Source organism: Panthera uncia, chromosome D1 (genome assembly GCF_023721935.1).
Source record: "Panthera uncia isolate 11264 chromosome D1, Puncia_PCG_1.0, whole genome shotgun sequence".
NCBI lineage: Eukaryota > Metazoa > Chordata > Mammalia > Carnivora > Felidae > Panthera > Panthera uncia.
Window position 1 is genome coordinate 18474881 of NC_064808.1, and position 19272 is coordinate 18494152.

Here is a 19272-nt window from a genome sequence, read left to right on the forward strand (position 1 = left end):
TAAGCAAGTATTTAATGGATTGAATTGAAGATGGCTAAATGTGTGGAATTGTCTGGGTTCACAAGTAATTAAATATATACTTAAAGAATATATTGTCTAATTTATTAGTGTCAGCTTTGAATTATTTCTCTGTGAGGTATTTCTAGGCTCAGACCTCTACTTTCTGGGTTTCTATCAATGACTGGAATGAGGATATAACTCATTGATTACATTTTGGAGTGATAGGAAGCCAGAAGGGAAAGTCAATACACTGGAGAGACAGAATACAAGGATAGAGGAATAAGTTGAAATGATAAATCAAATAAAATTTAATTGGCAGTAAATATAAAATACTATAGTTTGGTTTAAGAAAAAAATCACTGCATTACAGATTAGGAGAAGGCATAGCTTAAAATAATGTATTTGTTAAAGATTTTGCCAAAGGTTTAGTTAATAAGCTTATTCTGAGCCAAATTATGTAGCTTTTACTATTTGTGTATTTAATGTGATTTTTGGATATTATTTGTAGAAATACAAGGGAGAGATGCATGAAGACGGGGTCCCACTGTATGTCTCAGTGATGAGACCATGGCTGAAATATTGGGTACAGTTCCACACATAATATTTAAAAAGGATAATGCTGGAGAATTTGGAAGAAAATGTTTGTGGAAACTACATTTTTATGAGTATTGAGAGGGGCTTGGGACTAGACCACAGGAGAGATGTCTTCACAAGGTAGATGATGGCTGTATTCTCTAACCTTTGAATGTTTGTTATACAGTTGACCCTTGAACAACACAGCTTTGAGTTGTGCAGGTACACTTAAATGTGGATATTTTTGGAGATAAATACAGTACTCTAAAGGTATTTTCTCTTCCTTATGATGTTCTTAACAACAGTTTCCTTTCTCCAGTTTACTTTATTGTATGAATAAAGTATTTAATACACGTAACATACAAAATGTATGAATCAGACTGTTTGTTATTGGTAATAGCCCAGTAGGCTATTAGTAGTTCAGTTTTGGGGGAGTCAAAAATTATACATGGATTTTCTACTGCCTAAGGGGTTGGTGCCCTTAACCTCTGCCTTGTTGAGGGTCCACTTTATTAAAGGATAATTCAGTTTATGTTTCATGGCCTAATGGGTTAAAGTTAAAAGGAAGCAGATGCTGGCTCACTATTTTGAGAAAATTTACAGTGATTGGCAGTTTTTATCAACAAAGTCACAGTTTTGGGATTGTCTCTACCTCACTTCACTGGAAGAATTTAAACTGAGGACAGTATGATTATCATCACACCAGATCCCTGATAAGTCCAGGTGGTGGATTTGGATGAGCTCTAAGGTGGCCTCCAATTCAAAGACAAGGTGTTCTTTCAATGTATGGTCTGTGGCTTAGTTGGAGAGAACTCTATGGATGTGGATGTACAGGAAGGACTTTTTGACCAAATGGCAGAAATGATGGCAAGAACTGCTTAGCTCAGAACAAAGCTTCCTGGACTTTCTATACTCCTCACTTTGTATGCAGGCCACATAGAAGTCAAATATCTAGGCTGTCGGACAGTAAGTCATGTGAAAGAGAAGGAAATAACTCCTTGGTGGATGTGAACTGTGAGGAAGAATGATGATGCCACTCTATGTTCCATGACTCTGTACCCAGAGAAATAACAGGACTTGATCAATGGAAATGTTTGGTGGGAGGGGGAAGGGATACTGGGGATAAACAGTTAAGTGTGGGTCTCATCTGGGAGAATGATGATGTTTTAGCCCATGGTCCATGGCTCTGAGCCCAGCAGGTGAGTCAGGGACAATTGATGGGTCCTGACACCCAGGCAGTTGCAGTAATTTTGAACTATGTGCCATGGCCAAGCAGCTCTCAGTGCTGCAGACAGCTTCATTACCGTGGGCCCATCCTTCACTTAGCAGCAGACCTTCTTCCATCAGCCAAAGATGAATGAGAAAATCACCCAGGCTCTACATGTTTTCAGTATTACCCTCTTTATTTTGTCCATACCAGGTTTGGTTTATGTGTTCTGTTGCCTCCCCTCTGAACTGTGGTGCAGAAGGCCCCTGGCACCACCCTCCCCTCAAATGATATATAGAACGTGGACAAGAAGATCTCCTCAAAGGACTTGGCAGATGGGGGATCTCGGCAGTAATCAAAGAATGACAGAGTGTGCCCTGGCTTGTCCAGGAATAGGCAGAGGTTCATTACAACATTAATACATCAAAACCAGTTCCATTCCCATTGCTGAGCACATAATGAATAGAACTCCCAAGAATCAGAGTGGGCAACTAGCAGAGCTTAATTTCCTGCCAGAAGAAGGTAAATATATCCTCATGTTAGAGGTAACATGAAATGCTATAACACTAAGTAAAATTCAGTGTCATGTACCTTCAAATTGCGGAGAAGTATAGTCTCTGAATATCTCTCTAAGTCAAAAAATATTTTGTTTTCTTCTTAGTGGATTCAAAGGAGAAAAGGTGGTAAGTGAATGTATAAATATAAACCTTTTACACTTTTGACTTATATCCTTTGTCCTGAAGCTGTCGACTGCCTCCCAGCGTGAGCTGCAGCTCCCATCTCTCCTAGCATCCTGGCCAAGCACCCTGTGCAAACGGGAGTCTGACCAGAAGCCCTAAGCCTCTAAGATGTATCTATACCAAGTCACCCCTTCACCTCTGGACAGATAACCATGGGGCATAGAACTATACACTTCCTGCACTACCATCAAAGGATCAGATGACAGAACCCTGAAACATGGGAGAGCCAGCTCCTATGAAGTAGACTTTCACCATGGGAATGGTAGCGGGGAAGATAATTTGCCATTCTTTCCCTCTTTTATGTGACTGTTTCAAGGTGTACTTTCTCTTTGCCATCCTTCTGGAGAAGACCTGCCTGCTGAAGAAACGTGCCTGCCAAGAGATGTGCAGGGTCTCTTCGTGGCTCACTGTGAAGCAGTGGTTAGCAAGTAGCACACTGCCTCTTACTGTACCACGTCTTTCCTTGCTTTACTTTTTCTTATTTCCTGACCTCCACCACCTGGTCTTGTACCTCCCTGTCCAGTATCAGCACTTTAGTCTTTGCCTTGAGTTTAACTTTCATAGATGACCTGGGCCATGGCAAAGATAAAGAAATCAGAGAGCTCATTTATTTAATCATTCATTCATTCACTCACTCATTCATTCAGGGCTTATTCAGTAGCTACTGAATGTTGAGCATTTGCTGGTTTCCCAGGACATAATAATGGGTACAATATGATCCCTGCCTTTAAATCACTCATTGTCTAGTTCAAAGAGACAGACATGCAATGAGATAAACCTATTCAAAATTAGAGAAACATATATCTATGGTAAAATACTTGAGATAAAATGCTCTTTTCTTGGCAATCTGGCTTTAAGAATGCTGCATATGACTTAGTAGTGAGGCCCCAACCTAATGGGATCTTGAATCAGTTTTTTTGCTTTTGTACCAGAATCAGACTAAGGCCAAAGCTGGAATCAAAAGGCTTCAAGTGCCCCCTTTTCCATGGACAGCCATCAGCAACTGCCTATCACTGCCTATAGTTCCCTGTAGGGTTTTTGAGAATTGGACGAGACGGTCATTTTTCCCACACTGTCTCATGCATCTAAATGAGAAGGGGACTGGAGTGAGGGCTAGAACCATCAAGTGGTTAACCTCATGGTGATAGTCGTATTTTTTAGAGGGAAGCTTTTTTCTCTACCCTCTGGAAGTTCAGGGGAGCCAAGTGAAGCAGCTCCAAGAGAATCACCCATAAGAATCAGGAGTGCTTAAAAAGAAAGCCATCTGATTCCTTGGTGAAATACTTGCTGAGGTAGAAGTTCAGCTGGCCCACTCTGGTGCTGACTCCAAAACACATAGGGTGAAATTTTGGGAACGTGGGCATGGGTGTTAATAAACATACTGACTGATAACCTGATTTTGCTGTGGGGATCTGGAAGTGGAAGACCATTGGTGTAGCAAAGACCCACAGGCTTGAAATGACTATGGTGAAGTCTATTTGAGAAGAATTTGGGGCTATCTGTACCACATTCCATTCATTTTTGCCCTCAGAGGATTTAGATCTAACAGTTCCTATGGGGAGTTCACATGTTGGAGAAGAAACAGCAGCTGAGGACTGCCAAGGTGGCTGCTGGACCCCGCCAGGAGATATCTAATCTAAAGAAGAGAGGAGAGTTGTCCAACTGGCAAGGTTTATGAGAACAATAGTTGCTCCATTGAACACGAGAGAGAGCCAGAGAGAAGATGAATACTATAGTGAAGAAAATTGTGCACTGATGTGAAGACCAACACATTAAAGGAGGTTAAAAACATCAGACAAAATCCAAAAGAACCAGAATGGGGCAAGGGACTCATACTCAGAAATTACAGGTGGACAGTAATTGAAGAAGACCCCACATCTCCACCCTTCCTCCTTGACTCCAACATGTGTCTTTACCTAGACAACCTAGGTGGGGCAGGGGTGGGTGGGAGGTGCAGCCATTCCCATGATCTTTCCCCACTCTGGGAAGCCAGAGCCACAGTAGTTTGTGCTGGGAAAGGGGTTGGGGAAAGTTTTGAATGCTGACATTTTAATCTGGATTGGACTATGTTTTAATAATTAAAAATAATCAGAAAGTTACAGAATCTACAAAAAATATTACCAAAGGAGGGAGGAGAATTTAACATAGCAGGATGAAATCCTGCTTTCAGCAGCTGAGAGATATAAAACCGTTTCCAAAAGTGATTTCAAGGGATCTAATTGACCAGAATCCCGTCCCATGATGTCAGCCTACACGTGTATGAGGTTCAGAAACTTGCCCCTGTATGTTCAGGAAGAACAGTGATTTGAACACATAGCATTGTCTCTGTCTCAGGCAGCCACTTTGTTGTTGTTTTTTTTAAATTTTTTTTAACGTTTATTTATTTTTGAGACAGAGAGAGAGCCTGAACAGGGGAGGGGCAGAGAGAGAGGGAGACACAGAATCTGAAACAGGCTCCAGGCTCTGAGCTGTCAGCACAGAGCCCGACGCCAGGCTCGAATTCACGGACTGTGAGATCATGACCTGAACCGAAGTCGGACACTTAACCGACCGAGCCACCCAGGCGCCCCTCAGGCAGCCACTTTGAAATACAGAACATTGCATAACTTAGAAGACAGGAATTTAATGGTTTTGTAGTGATGATAGTACTAATGATAAACACCCGTGGTGTGACAGACGCTGTTCATGAGTCCTCACCTTGTTTTCTCAAACAACCAACAACATGATACAGGTTGGGTCTCCAAGAGAATACATTTTGACTTGTCCGAGATTAAGATATGATTTTTAATCCTGGCAACTCTGTGATGTGGATGCTGTGACCCTCATTTTCTAGAAGAAACAAAAGAGCTAACAATTTAATGCCACAACTAATAGATGGCAAATTTATTGTTGATGTCTGGCTCTCTCACTTCAGTATTCCTGCTGTTTCTATTATACCCATATCATCTGGTCATTTTGACTTCTTACAATCCAAGGCCTTTCTTCTTCTCTTTGTTCAGGATGAATTTCCTGAGACTCATTTTGATTATTCTGTGATGACCCCCTATTGGTTTTCCACATGACATATATTCACTGTGCCAAGGATCATGCTGCCTACCATCAGAATTTGTGTTCCATCTGGCTATTATTATTCCATTTGTACAAAGATCCTGGTGTGTGTGGTTCTTTTTTGGTATAAGGTTGCTGTTTTAATGGTTTGATGATGTGCTGAGCTGCATTTGGTGTGCTGGGTAATTTCCTTAATTTGACTCTGATGTTTGTGAAGATTGAGTACTCACCAGTTCATGCAATTTTGATTTTTGACTCATAAAACTGGAGCAGATGGGCCTGGGACTCAATAATTCAGCTACTGCTGATCAGTTTCATATCTTTGTTCATTTATTAATGGGATTGTTGCTAGTGAGTCTATCATTTTCTTTCTGTCACCTCAAACAATTGTTTGATATTAATATACTGTCACTTTAATCTCAGATTTTGTGGAAGCTCCATAAAAACAGTTTAAAATAGTCTGTTTAGTTTTGTTAAATAAGCATCCCAATACCATAATTGGAGGCTTTGGAACCCAAAATATAATTTCCTTTTTAATCAGTTTAAACAATAACCTATTACATATCTTAGCATGTTCTGATTTGCCAGTTGGTTAGAGCCATCAGAAGAAGCTTAAATGGGGAAGGACACATAGGCAACATATTGGTGTGATTCTAGTTACTGGATTGAATTGTGAAATAGTATATAAAAGCAGTTTTGTTTTTACCTTGGTTGTATTTAAAGAATGACCATAGGCAAGATCCCTTTAAAGTCATATACTCAACAAATATGCATCTGTAGTAACATACTATTTTTATGCCAGTCTTTGTGATCACAAATGATGAGTATTTGGAGCTTTTGAAGTGCTCTCAGCAGATATATGTATCTCCAGAGTGATAAACACAATAATATAATATGTCTAATATAGAGCAATTGTGCAAAAGAGGGAGGATTAATTGACCAGAAATCAGGTTTTACAATGTTTAATTGATATTTAAGCTCTTAGAAAACTGTTTATATAACCATTTACTCTGCTTAAATAATGCATTAGGGCAATCAATCACTTGTTTTCTTTCTTTGATCCCTGAGTCTGTCTTTGTGAGGTTACAGGGCCGCATCTTAGGGCTTAGGTCTAGAGAGATCATTAGTATTTGAGAAGCTGGACTTGGCCTTGCTTTTCTTATCATACTACTTATTTTTTTTTCCCTATTGGATGTTAACCATATGTATAGAATAACTTCTCTCCCATGTTTAGGAGAGTCTTCTTATTGAGTGTTGGTGCATGTACATCTCTGAATGGTCAGGAAACGGGAAATAGAGTTCCCTTCATGGTAATTTGCCACTTCACAGGTTGTTTGTCAAAATTTGCAAGTAGATCAGTCCTTGCAAAGAGTGGAGTGTTTTTATTTTTATTTTTTATTTTTTGTAATTAGGATACATTTTCTATTAAGAGCTGCTAGAAACCAACATTTTCCCACTCATAAATTTAGCATCTTCTGACACAGTGAGAATTACAATGGTAGGGAAGAAAGGAGACTGTGCAAACAAAACAAAGACATAAAATGTAATGAGGGAAAAGCAGCCAGCTTGCTGCAACTGTAAAAAGGAAGAAAACTTCAGGGAGGTCTGATTTATAGGGAATAATTATTATTGGCTGATTTAGAAAACTGGGGCAGAGATAGGAAGCCGCTGAAATGACTGTTTTTGCAAACTGATTTGAAGACCTCTTCTCATCTATGCCATTATAAAATAATAATTCTTGGTGAATGTGTCCTCTTTCACTAAAGGATTTGCAAGGACTTGAAAAATACTGCTTGAATAGAATTATGATGCCTGAGAAGCACATTCAGACCACATTTTAAATGTAAAAGCAAAGACCAGGAGCAGAACAGGGATTTGTGAAGAGTTGCCTAAGGATACAGAATAAGAGAACATATCCAGTTAACAAATTCTGACTTCCTAAATTCAGAAACAGTTGGTTACCACAGTTAAACTTTAAATTCTCATTAGGGAACTTAATCTTCACAATAGCTTTCAGTCTAAGAGAGATCATTCATCTATTAATTCATCATTCAGTTATTCATCAGACATTTATTGAGCTCCTGCTATATGCCAGGTACAGGTTTCTGTGCTAAGAATACATGCATAAGTAAGACATCTCTTCTTTCAAAGAGTTCCTTTATTTAAAGAGATGAATTTAAATGAATGTGATGAACTAAGACGTACATTTTCCCAAATAGGAAATACTAATAAATAAAATGCTTAGACTCAGAAACCCAGATGTTATCTTTGCTGTCGATAACGTATTTTTTTCTTAAAACAAAATATTATTTGCCTTGTTATTCATATAGTTTTTATAAGGTACTACTTTAATAAGATATATCTCCTCAGACCCTAGGATGAGATTAAGTTGAAATCAAAGCATCAGAGGTGGCCCTTTATATTTGGAAAGAGCATTGAACTGAACATAGTAATCTGGCTTATAATTATTTCTTTTATTAACCTATTGTGTGAATTAAGGCAAGAGATTGCACCTCTTTAGGATTTATATTACTCATTTCTAAACAGTGAGTTGGGGACTAGCTGGAGGACTCTTTAAGATTGTCAACAAATTAAAACAAATCAAACACATATGTATTGATCACCTTCTATAAGCCTAAATCGTTCAAGGAACTGGGGATACAGACATGAACAAAATAGTAAGGCAGGAAATTCAAAGTGTGACATCCTGGAAGCCATGTAAAGAAAATGTTTCCAGGAATAGGGAGAGATTCATTTTCAAATGTTTTTGATAGATTAGATGAAATGAGGGTAAAAACTGACCTTTGGCTTTAGCAAAATTAATCATTGGTAACCTTGACAAGAGCCGTTTCAGGAGATTGATGGCAATAAAGATGTGATTTTGGAATGAGTTCTAGGTGAGAGACTGAACATATAAATGGACAATGGACAGACTATATATAAAAATAGAATTCTGACCCATAGTAGGCAGCAAACAGTTCAGGAAACCAACCCATTGTCTATACTAACCAACCCAGGAAGTCAACCTACTGTCTGTAAGTCAGAATTGTAGCAAGTCAGATAGCGATTTGTTCAGATAGCAAACAGTTCAGGAAACTAAAAAATAACCCTTGTAATAGTCAGCCACAAGTGGCCAGGACTTTATTAATAACTGACAGCTTCCCTAACTTTTATCCTTGTTTCAAACTCAGGGCCAATTAGAGAAAGGCAAATATGCACCTCTAGCTGGTCATATGGGACATCCTGCTTCTAGTTAGCCTGCCTATGGCTTCCTCATGCCAACAGCCTCCATACATGGCACACCTGAAGCCTTCCCTTTTTTCCATAAAGCTTTCCCAATCTTCTGCCTGCCATTTGAATTTCTACTGAAGACATGTGATAGTGGCTGAATCCTTTGTTATAGCAAGTTCTGAATCAATAGGCTGTGCTTGTTCTTATTTGGATGTTTCTTGTTTATTTCCACATAGAAAAAAATTTGAGAAGAAAAATTGGAAAAAGAGAATATAGACAGTTTAAAAAGAGTTTTTTTTTATAAAGCTGAGCAGAAAAGTGTCAGTAACTGAAATGAGACACATTTCTTTTGATATTGTACTGGCAAGGACCTCAAATACAGTGATTAATAGAAGCAGTGATAGTGGGCATCCTTGTTTCTTCCTGATGTTAAAAAAATTTTTTTTTTAAATCTTACCATTATGACATTTTCTGTGTCCTTTATTAGAGAGAGGACATTACCTTCTATTCCTAACTTGAGAAGAGTTTTAAAATTTGTTTTGAATGTTTTTTATGGTTTAAACACGAACGAGTGTTGATTTTTTTGGCAAATGCCCTTGCTGCATCTATTAAGACTATTACATGGCTATTCATCCTTTATGTTTGCAATGTCCTGAATTATGTTAGATTTGCTGTTGCTTAGCATTCTTCAATTCCTTGGTAAATTCAGCTTGGACATGATTTTTAAAAATGCATTGCTGATTTGGTTTGCTAAGAGTGTTTAGGGTTATATTATAAGTGAGTTTTTATTCCCCTCACCTGTGTTGTTTAATTCATTATGACATCAGAGTTTGATATCCATATTTTATATACCAAGCTTATAAAATGGGTGGCATTTCCTTTTTTCTCCTACTCTCTGGAAAAGTTTTTATAGATCAGAGTTATCTGTTCCTTGAATTTTGACAGCATTAACCTTGAAATGCATATAGGCCAAGTATTTCTGTGTATGTGGGTGTCAATTTATGTAGGTACTGATTTTATGTCTGTAACATAATCATTAAATGCAGTGTTTAATTTCTTCTAGAGTCAGTTTTAGACCATTTCTCTACATTTCCACAATTGAATCATCATAAGAGTTGTGCAGTTTTATTTCATCTAAGTTTTAATTTGCATTCTCCTAATGTCTAATGATTTTGAGTGTGTGATATCATGTTCTTATTTGTATTCTATGTTATCTTCTTTTGCCCATTTAAAAAATTGGGTTGTTTTCTCATGATTGGGTTTTGAGTGTTATTTATATATTCTGAACACAAGTCCATCAGGAAAATTATTTGCAAATACTTTATCCTAGTTTGTGTCTTATCTTTTCATTTTCTTAATAACATCTTTCAAAGAGAAGAAGTTTTTCATTTTGATGAAATCCAATTTAACAAGAATTTAATAGATTGTTCTTATATGTTTTATCTAATAAGTCTTTGCCTAACTTAAAGAATTTCTCCCATACTTTATTCTAGAAGCTTTTTAGCTTTAAAAAAAATCGATTTTGAGTTGAACTTTATGGTGTGAGATATGTATTGAAGTTCATTTTTTTGTATTTTGATGTGTGGTTATTCTAGCACTATTTGTTGAAAGACTGTCCTTCTCTCACTGAATAATCTATCATTAATAATCTATCATTCATCTCTCACTGAATAATCTAGTCATTAAAAAAAAATCTATTGTCTCTGTATGTGTGGTTTTACTCCAAAACTGTCTTGTTCCAAAGATATTTTTGTCTATATCTGCATACCAGTACCCTATTGTCTGGGTAAGCATGACTTTATAATAAGTTTTAATATCAGGTAGCACAAATCCTGTAACTTGGTTTCTTTTACAAAATTGTTTTGATTATTCTTAGTCCTTAGCATTTCTGTGTGACTTTTAGAATCAGCTTGTCAAATCCTACCAGAAATACCAGGAACTTGATTGGGATTGTATTACACCTATAAGATCAATTTGGAGAGAACCAATATCTTAAAAATACAGAGTTTCTAGTGCATGAACATGTTATATTTTTTCCATTTATTTAGATCTTTTAAAATTTGAGCACTGTTGGGAAGCCTGGGTGGCTCAGTCAGTTAAGCGGCCAGCTTCAGCTCAGGTCATGATGTCACAACTCAAAGGCTCATGAGTTCGAGCCCTGCGTCAGGCTCTGTGCTGACAGCTCAGAGCCTGGAGCCTAATTCCGATTCTGTGTCTCCCTCTCTCTCTGCCCCTCTCCTGCTCATACTCTGCCTGTCTGTCTCTCTCAAAAATAAATAAACATTAAAAAAATTAAAAAAAAATATTTGAGCACTGTTTTGCTGTAGGTCTTACATATACTTTTCAGATTTATTACTAATATTTCACTTTTTTATTTTGTTATGAATATTGTTGCTTTTTCAGTTTCAATTTATTTTTTTCTTTAAAATTTTTAATGTTTATTCATTTTTGAGAGACATAGAGTGTGAGCAGGGAAGAGGCAGAGAGAGAGGGAGACACAATCTGAAGCAAGCTTCAGGCTCTGAGCTGTCAGCACAGACCCCGATGCCAGGCTCAAACCCATGAACCATGAGATCATGATCTGAGCCAAAGTTGGACTCTTGATGGACTGAGCCACCCAGGCACCCCTCAATTACAATTTCTGATCATCATGTCTATTATAAAGACATACTTTATATTTATGTATATTGGCCCTATATCCTGTAACCTTGCTGAACGTAACTACTAATTCTAAATAGTTTTTTTTTTAAATACATTCCAGTGGATTTTCTATGTAGATGGTCATGCTGTTTGGTAGTATAGACAGTTTTACTTCTTGTTTTACAAAATGGTTATCTTTTATTTATTTTTCTGTGTTAATGGAATAGCTAGTACCTCTAGTGAACATAAATGGTGAGAACTGCATTCTTTTTCCTAATATTAGTAGGAATATGTCCATCTTTCACGTTAAGTATGAGATTAATTGTAGATTTTAATAGATACCCTTTAGCAGATTGAGGAAGTTCAATTTTGAGTGTACTGAGATTTTTCCAAGAATGGATATTAGATTTTGTCAAATGATTTTTCTGTATGTATTGAGAGCATCACCTGGTTTTATTGTTTTGATTGTAAATTACAATGATTGAATTCAAAATGTTAAATCAAGCTTGTATTTTTGGGATAATTTTCTGTTGGTTATAATATATATTCATTTTTATATGTTGCTATATTCAATTTGTTAAAATTTTGTTTAGAATTTTCACATCTCTGTTAAAGAGGGATATTGATCTTTAGTTTTCTTAAAATATTTTGGTCAGGTTTAATTATAAGGTTACTGCTAGAAGTGTTCCATTCTCTCCAATAGTCTAGAAAAGTTTGTGTGTAATTGATGTTGTTTTTTCCTTAAATGTATGGTAGAATTCCCTCCACTGAAGGTATATGTGCCTGTTTTCTTTTGTGTGTGGGCGGGGAAGGTTTTTAACTACAAATTTGGTATATCTAGTGTATGTAGGTATATTCAGGTTATCTGCATTTACATTCCTTTCAAAAATATCAGACAGCTTCACAATATAGGATGCATATTCCCATCTGCCAGAATTGGGGGGCATTCAGTAGTAGCTGCCTCTAGTCTGACATTGTCTCTATAACTCTCTATTGGCTAACATTCTTTATTTATATTAACTTAATAGCTACTATACACTTTTGGGTTACTAACCTTTCTTTAAAGTTTTAATGTGCATTCATTTGTTATAGATCCCAAAGATGATCTGTTTCAACTATCTAATTTAGTAGGTGTTGAAAACTGTAGCTTCACAAAGGTCGCTCAGCAAGTTATGTGAGAATTAGAGTCTAGGTTTCTTGTCATATGCTCAAGTGCCTTTTCATTGTCCCTTCAGACTTTCCTGTATCTGTACATCATCTGCTTGCCTAGTAGTTGCTTCAGCTAGTATAATCCTGGGTACAGGAAGTGATGTGCACAAATAGATCTGTCTTCCTCCATAATATACTGAAAAGCATGTTTTCCAGTCATGCTTCTTAGTAAACATTTCCAAGGCCTTATTGCTCTGTATGTCTTTCTTGTTCTTCCCTTTCTTTTCTTCCAGTTCCTCACTCATCATAACGTGGAGAAAGGTATAAATTTAGTCAACTTTGTTTCACTCCACCTTGGTGTTTCTTAATCTGGTCCTTATATTCTCCATATTTTCTTGCCTAATTCAAAACTTACCCTCATACCTGGACGTATGTATACTCTAGCAATAGAATTTCCTACTTCACATATCCTGCCTCCAAATATTTTGAGACATGTGCAGAATAATCTTACCACAAGATCTAACCTTCTGTTTAAAAATTTCTTTTCCTATGATCAAGTTTTTATGGCATGGGCCTAAAAGAGATTAGGAGAAGGTATCATGTGAGGACCTGTTTGTTTGTTTGCTTTCTATAATTTATTTTTTATAATTTACATTCAAGTTAGTTAGCACATGGTGCAACAATGATTTCAGGAGATTCCTTAAGCCCCTTACCCATGTAGCCATTTACCCACAACCCTCCAGCAACCCTCTGTTTGTTCTCTGTATTTGAGAGTCTCTTAGGTTTTGTCCCCCTCTGTGTTTTTATATTATTTTTGCTTCTCTTCCCTAATGTTCATCTGTTTTGTATCTTAAAGCTCATATGAGTGAAGTCATATATTTGTCTTTCTTTGACTAATTTCACTTAGCATTATACCCTCTAGTTCCATCCACGTAGTTGCAAATGGTAAGATTTCATTCTTTTTGATTGCTGAGTAATACTCCATTGTATATATATACCACATCTTTATCTTCTCATCCATCGATGGACATTTGGGCTCTTTCCATACTTTGGCTACTGTTGATAGTGCTGCTACAAACATTGGGGGTGCATGTGTCCTTTTGAAACAGCATACCTGTATCCCTCGGATAAATACCTAGTAGTGCAATTGCTGGATCATAGGGTAGTTCAATTTTACTTTTTTGAGGAACCTCCATACTGTTTTCCAGAGTGGCTGCACCAGTTTGCATTCCCACCAGCAGTGCCAAAGAGGTCCTCTTTCTCCGCATCCTTGCCAACATCTGTTGTTGCCTGAGTTGTTAATGTTAGCCATTCTACAATGTGTGAGGTGGTATCTCATTGTGGTTTTGATTTGTTATTTGTATTTCCCTGATGATGAGTGATGTGGAGCATTTTTTAATGTTTCAGTTGGCCGTCTGGATGTCTTCTTTGGAGAAATGTCAATGCATGTCTTTTGCCCATTTCTTCACTAGATTATTTATTTTTTGGGAGTTGAGTTTGATAAGTTCTTTATAGATTTTGGATACTAACCCTTTATCTGATATGTCATTTGCAAATGTCTTCTCCCATTCTGTTGATTGCCTTTTAGTTTTGCTGATTGTTTCCTTCGCTGTGCAGAAGCTTTTTATTTTGATGAGAACCCAATAGTTTAGTTTTGCTTTGGGTTCCCTTGCTTCTGGAGATATGCTGAGAAAAGTTGCTGCAGCCAAGATCAAAGAATTTTTGCCTGCTTTCTCCTCCAAGATTTTGATGGCTTCCTGTCTTACATTTAGGTCTTTTATCCATTTTGAGTTTATTTTTGTGTATGGTGTAAGAAAGTGGTCCAGGTTCATTCTTCTGTATGTTGCTGTCCAGTTTTCCCAGCACCATTTGCTGAAGAGACTGTCTTTATTCCAGTGGATAGTCTTTTCCTGCTTTGTCAAAGATTAGTTGACCATATGTTTCTGGGCCCATTTCTGGATTCTCTATTCTGTTCCATTGATCTGAGTGTCTGTTTTTGTGCCAGTATCACACTATCTTGATGATTACATTTGTGATTCAGCTTGAAGTCTGGAATTGTGATGCCTCCAGCTTTGGTTTTCTTTTTCAAGATCGCTTTGGCTATTCAGGGTCTTTTCTGGTTCCATACTAATTTTAGGATTGTTTGTTCTAGCTCTGTGAAGAATGCTGGTGTTATTTTGATAGGGATTGCATTGAATATGTAGATTGCTTTGGGTAGTATTGACATTTTAACAATATTTTTTCTTCCTATCCAGGAGCATGGAATCTGTTTCCATTTTTTTTTTGTGTCTTCTTCAATTTGTTTCATAAGTTTTCTATAGTTTTCAGTGTATAGATTTTTCACCTCTTTGGTTAGATTTATTCCTGGGTAATTTATGGGTTGTGGTGCAATTGTAAATGGAATTGATTCCTTGATTTCTCTTTCTGTTGCTTCATTGTTGGTGTATAGGAATGCAGCTGAATTCTGTGCATTGGTTTTATATACTGCCGTTTTGCTGAATTCATGGATCGGTTCTAGCAGTTTTTTGGTAGAATATTTTGGGTTTTCCATATAGAGTATCATGTCATCTGTGAAGAGTGAAAGTTTGACCTCTTCCTGGCCAATTTGGATGCCTTTTATTTCTTTGTGTTGTCTGATTGCTGAGGCTGAGACTTCCAATATTATTCAATATGTTGAATAACAGTGGTGAGAGTGGACATCCCTGTCTTGTTCCTAATCTTAGGGGGAAAGCTCTCAGTTTTTCCCCATTGAGGATGATATTAGTGTTGGGTTGTTCATATATGGCTTTTATGATCTCGAGGTATGATCCTTCTATGCCTACTTTCTTGAAGGATATCCTTTTAACAAGAAAGAATGTGTGTATTTTGTCAAATGCTTTCTCTGAATCTATTGAGAGGATCATGTAGTTCTTGTCTTTTCTTTTATTGATGTGATGTATCACACTGATTGTTTTGTAGATATTGAACCAGCCATGCATCCCAGGTATAAATCCCACTTGGTCGTGGTGCATAATTTTTTTAATGTATTGTTGGATCCGGTTGGCTAGTATCTTGTTGAGGATTTTTGCTTCCATGCTCATCAGGGAAATTGGTCTATAGTTCTCTTTTTTAGTGGGGTCTTTGTCTGGTTTTGGAATCAAGGTAATGCTGGCTTCATAGAGTTTGGAAGTTTTCCTTCCATTTCTACATTTTTGGAACAGCTTCAAAAGAGTAAGTGTTAACTCTTCTTTAATTGTTTGGTAGAATTCTCCTGGAAACCCTTCCAGCCCTGGACTCTTGTTTGGTGGGAGACTTTTGATTACTGATTTAATTTCTTTATTGGTTATGAGTCTGTTCAAAGTTTCTGTTCCTGTTGTTTCTACAACAGGGAAGAAATTTATCCATTTCTTCCAAATGCCCAATTTGTTAGCATATAATTGCTCATAATATTATATTATTATTGTTTGCATTTCTGTGGTGTTAGTTGTGATCTCTTTCATTCATGATTTTATTTATTTGGGGTGTTTCCTTTTTCTTTTTGATCAAACTGGCTAGTGGTTTATCAGTTTTGTTTATTCTTTTAAAGAACCAGCTTCTGGTTTCATTGATCTCTTCTGTGTTTTTGGTTTTTATAGCATTGATTTCTGTTCTAATCTTTATTATTTCCTATCTTCTGCTGTTTTTGTGTTTTATTTGCTGATCTTTTTCCAGTTCTTTAAGGTGTAAGGTTCGATTGTGTATATGAGACCTTTCTTCCTTCTTTAGGAAGGCCTGGATTGCTATATACTTTCGTCTTATTGCCGCCTTTCCTGCGTCCCAGAGGTTTTGGGCTGTGGTGTTATCATTTTCATGGGCTTCTATGAACTTTTTAATTTCCTCTTTAACTTCTTGGTTGGCCCATTCATTCCTTAGTAGGATGGTCTTTAGTCTCCAAGTATGTGTTATATTTCCATATTTTTGGGGGGGTTGATTTCAAATTTCATAGCGTTGTGGTCTGAAAATATGCATGGTATGATCTCGATCTTTTTGTGCTCCTTGAGGGCTCATTTGTGTCCTAGTATATGATCTATTTTGGAGAATGTTCCATGTGCACTGGAGAAGAATGTGTATTCTGTTGCTTTAGGATGAAATGTTCTGAATATATCTGTTAAGTTCATTCAGTCATTGTGTCATTCAAAGCCATTCTTTCCTTGTTGATTTTCTGTTTAGATGACCTGTCCATTGTTATAAGTGGGGTGTTGAAGTCCCCTACTATTATGGTATTATTATCAATTAGTTTCTTTATGTTTGTCATTAATTGATGTATATATTTGGCTGCTTCCACATTTGCAGCATCAATGTTTACCACTGTTATATCTTCTTGGTGGATAGACCCCTTAATTATGATATAATACCCTTCTTCATCTCTTGTTACAGTCTTTCTTTTAAAGTCTAGATTGTCTGATGTAAGTATGGCTACTCGGGTTTCTTTTGGTGACCATTATCATGATAGATGGTTCTCCATCCCCTACTTTCAATCTGAAGGTGTCTTTAGGTCTAAAGTGAGTCTCTTATAAACAGCGTATAGATGGATCTTGTTTTCTTATGCATTCTGTTACCCTGTGGCTTTTGATTAGAGCATTTAGTCCATTGATGTTTAGGGTGAGTACTGAAAGATACGAATTTATTGCTATTATGTTGCCTGTAGAGTTGGGGTTTCTGGTGGTGTTCTCTGGTCCTTTCTAGCCTTTGTTGCTTTTTTTTTTCTGTTTTTTTTCCCCTCAGTCCCCCTTAAAATTTCTTTCAGGGCTGGTTTAGTGGTCACAAACTCCTTTAAATTTGTTTGTCTGGGAAACTTTTAATCTCTCCTTATATTTTGAATGACAGCCTTGCTGGATAAAGAATTCTTGGCTGCATATTTTTCCAATTCAACACATTATATATATATCCTGCCACTTCTTTCTGGCCTGCTGAGTTTCTGTGGCTAACCCCTTGTAGGTTAAGGACTTTTTTCCCCTTGCTGCTTTCATGATTCTTTCCTTGCCTGAATATTTGCGACTTTGACTATGATATGCCTTGTTGATAGTCAGTTTTTGTTGAATCTGATGGGAGTCCTCTGTGCTTCCTGGATTTTGATGTCTGTCTCTTTCCCCAGGTTGGGGAAGTTTTGTGCTATGATTTGCTCATATAACCCTTCTACCCCTTTTTCTCTCTTTTCATCTTCTGGGACCCCTATGATTCTGATGTTCCTTTTTAATGAGTCACTGATTTCTCTAATTCTTAAATTGTATTCTTTTGCCCCAGTCTCCTCTTTTTTTTTTTCTGCTTCATTGTTCTCCATAAGTTTGTCCTCTATGTCACTGATTCACTGCCCTGCTTCATCCATCCATGCCGCTGTGGCATTCATTCGAGATTGCAGCTCAGTTATAGCATTTTTTATTTCATCCCGACTAGCTTTTACTTCTTTTATCTCCACAAAAAGGGATTCTAATCTCTTTTTGGCCCCAGCTAGTATTCTTATTATCGTGATTCTAAATTCTGTTTTGGACATTTTGCTTGTATCTGTGTTGATTAAGTCCCTGGCTGTTATTTCTTTGTACTCTTTCTTTTAGGGTGAATTCCTTCGTTTTGTCATTTTTTTAAACAATTTTTTTTAATGTTTATTTCTAAGACAGAGAGAGACAGAGCATGAGTGGTGGGGGGGGGGGGAAGAGAGAGGGACACACAGAATCAGAAGCAGGCTCCAGGCTCTGGGCTATTCGCAAAGAGCCTGACACGGGGCTGTAACCCACAAACCGTGAGATCATGACCTGACCCGAAGTCGGTCGTTCAACTGACTGAGCCACTTAGGTGCTCCATCTTCGTTTTGTCATTTTGAAGGAAGAAAAGTAATTAATGAGGTATAAAAATTAAAATTAAAAAATTAAAAACAACAAAAAATCAAATAAAAGATGCTAGATCCTAGGTGTGTTCTGGTCTGGTTGTTAAAAGGAGCTTGACAGATTAGAGAAAAAAAGGAAAGATAAGAAAAGAAAAAATAAAGGAAAATGGAGAATTTGAAAAAATGAATACAATTAAATAGAATAAAATGAAATTATGGAAGTAAAAAATTTTAATTTGAAAAATTTACAAAAATAAAAAATTTAGTAGCAAAAAACAAAGAAAAAAGTTTTTAATAGAAATGGAAAATAAAAATAAATTATTTCTCTTTCTGTATTCAAGAATAAGAAAAGAAAGGAAAAAATTTCACTAGATGGAACAGCAAACAGGCTGAAGTGTGATTGAAACAGATTGGTTTCCCCTAGAAATCAAACTATGAAGCATTTTGCAGTCTGTAAACTAAGCAGGTGGAGAGACTTGTGGTGTTCCTGACGAGTGAGGTTGGCCCAGTTGGGCGGGGCTTAGTGTAACAGCTCTGTTCTCCACTAGAGGGTGCTGCTTAGCTTACTGGGGTGGATTGTTGTGGTGTCTGTAGGTGTGTATGGGCCTGTGCGGGAAGGATGAAAATGGCATCATGCATCTACCCCGTCTCTAGTATCAGAACTCTGCTCTCCCTGATCAGCAGCCATGCGCTCCTTTATCTCCAGCTTCTGTCCACTCCCTGCTTTTACAACCTCAGGTTGCTGGGTGGCACCTCCCTCCTGAGTTTTATCTCAGATGAGGCTGTTTCCCAACCCCTCACTTCTGAGGTACTGCGGGTTTGGCCAGCTCAGACCTTCTGGGGGA

General features: G+C 37.2%; 1 long non-coding RNA gene across 3 annotated transcripts in view; it reads left to right on the forward strand.

The window, feature by feature from the left end:
* Window positions 1-2232: 2232 nt before the first annotated feature.
* LOC125934439 (uncharacterized) overlaps window positions 2233-19272 on the forward strand; it is a 419134-nt gene continuing 402094 nt past the window's right edge. For all 3 annotated transcript variants that reach the window (XR_007461397.1, XR_007461404.1, XR_007461398.1), the window contains exon 1: window positions 2233-2302. This is a non-coding gene — a long non-coding RNA (uncharacterized LOC125934439). The remainder of the gene's footprint in view (window positions 2303-19272) is intronic.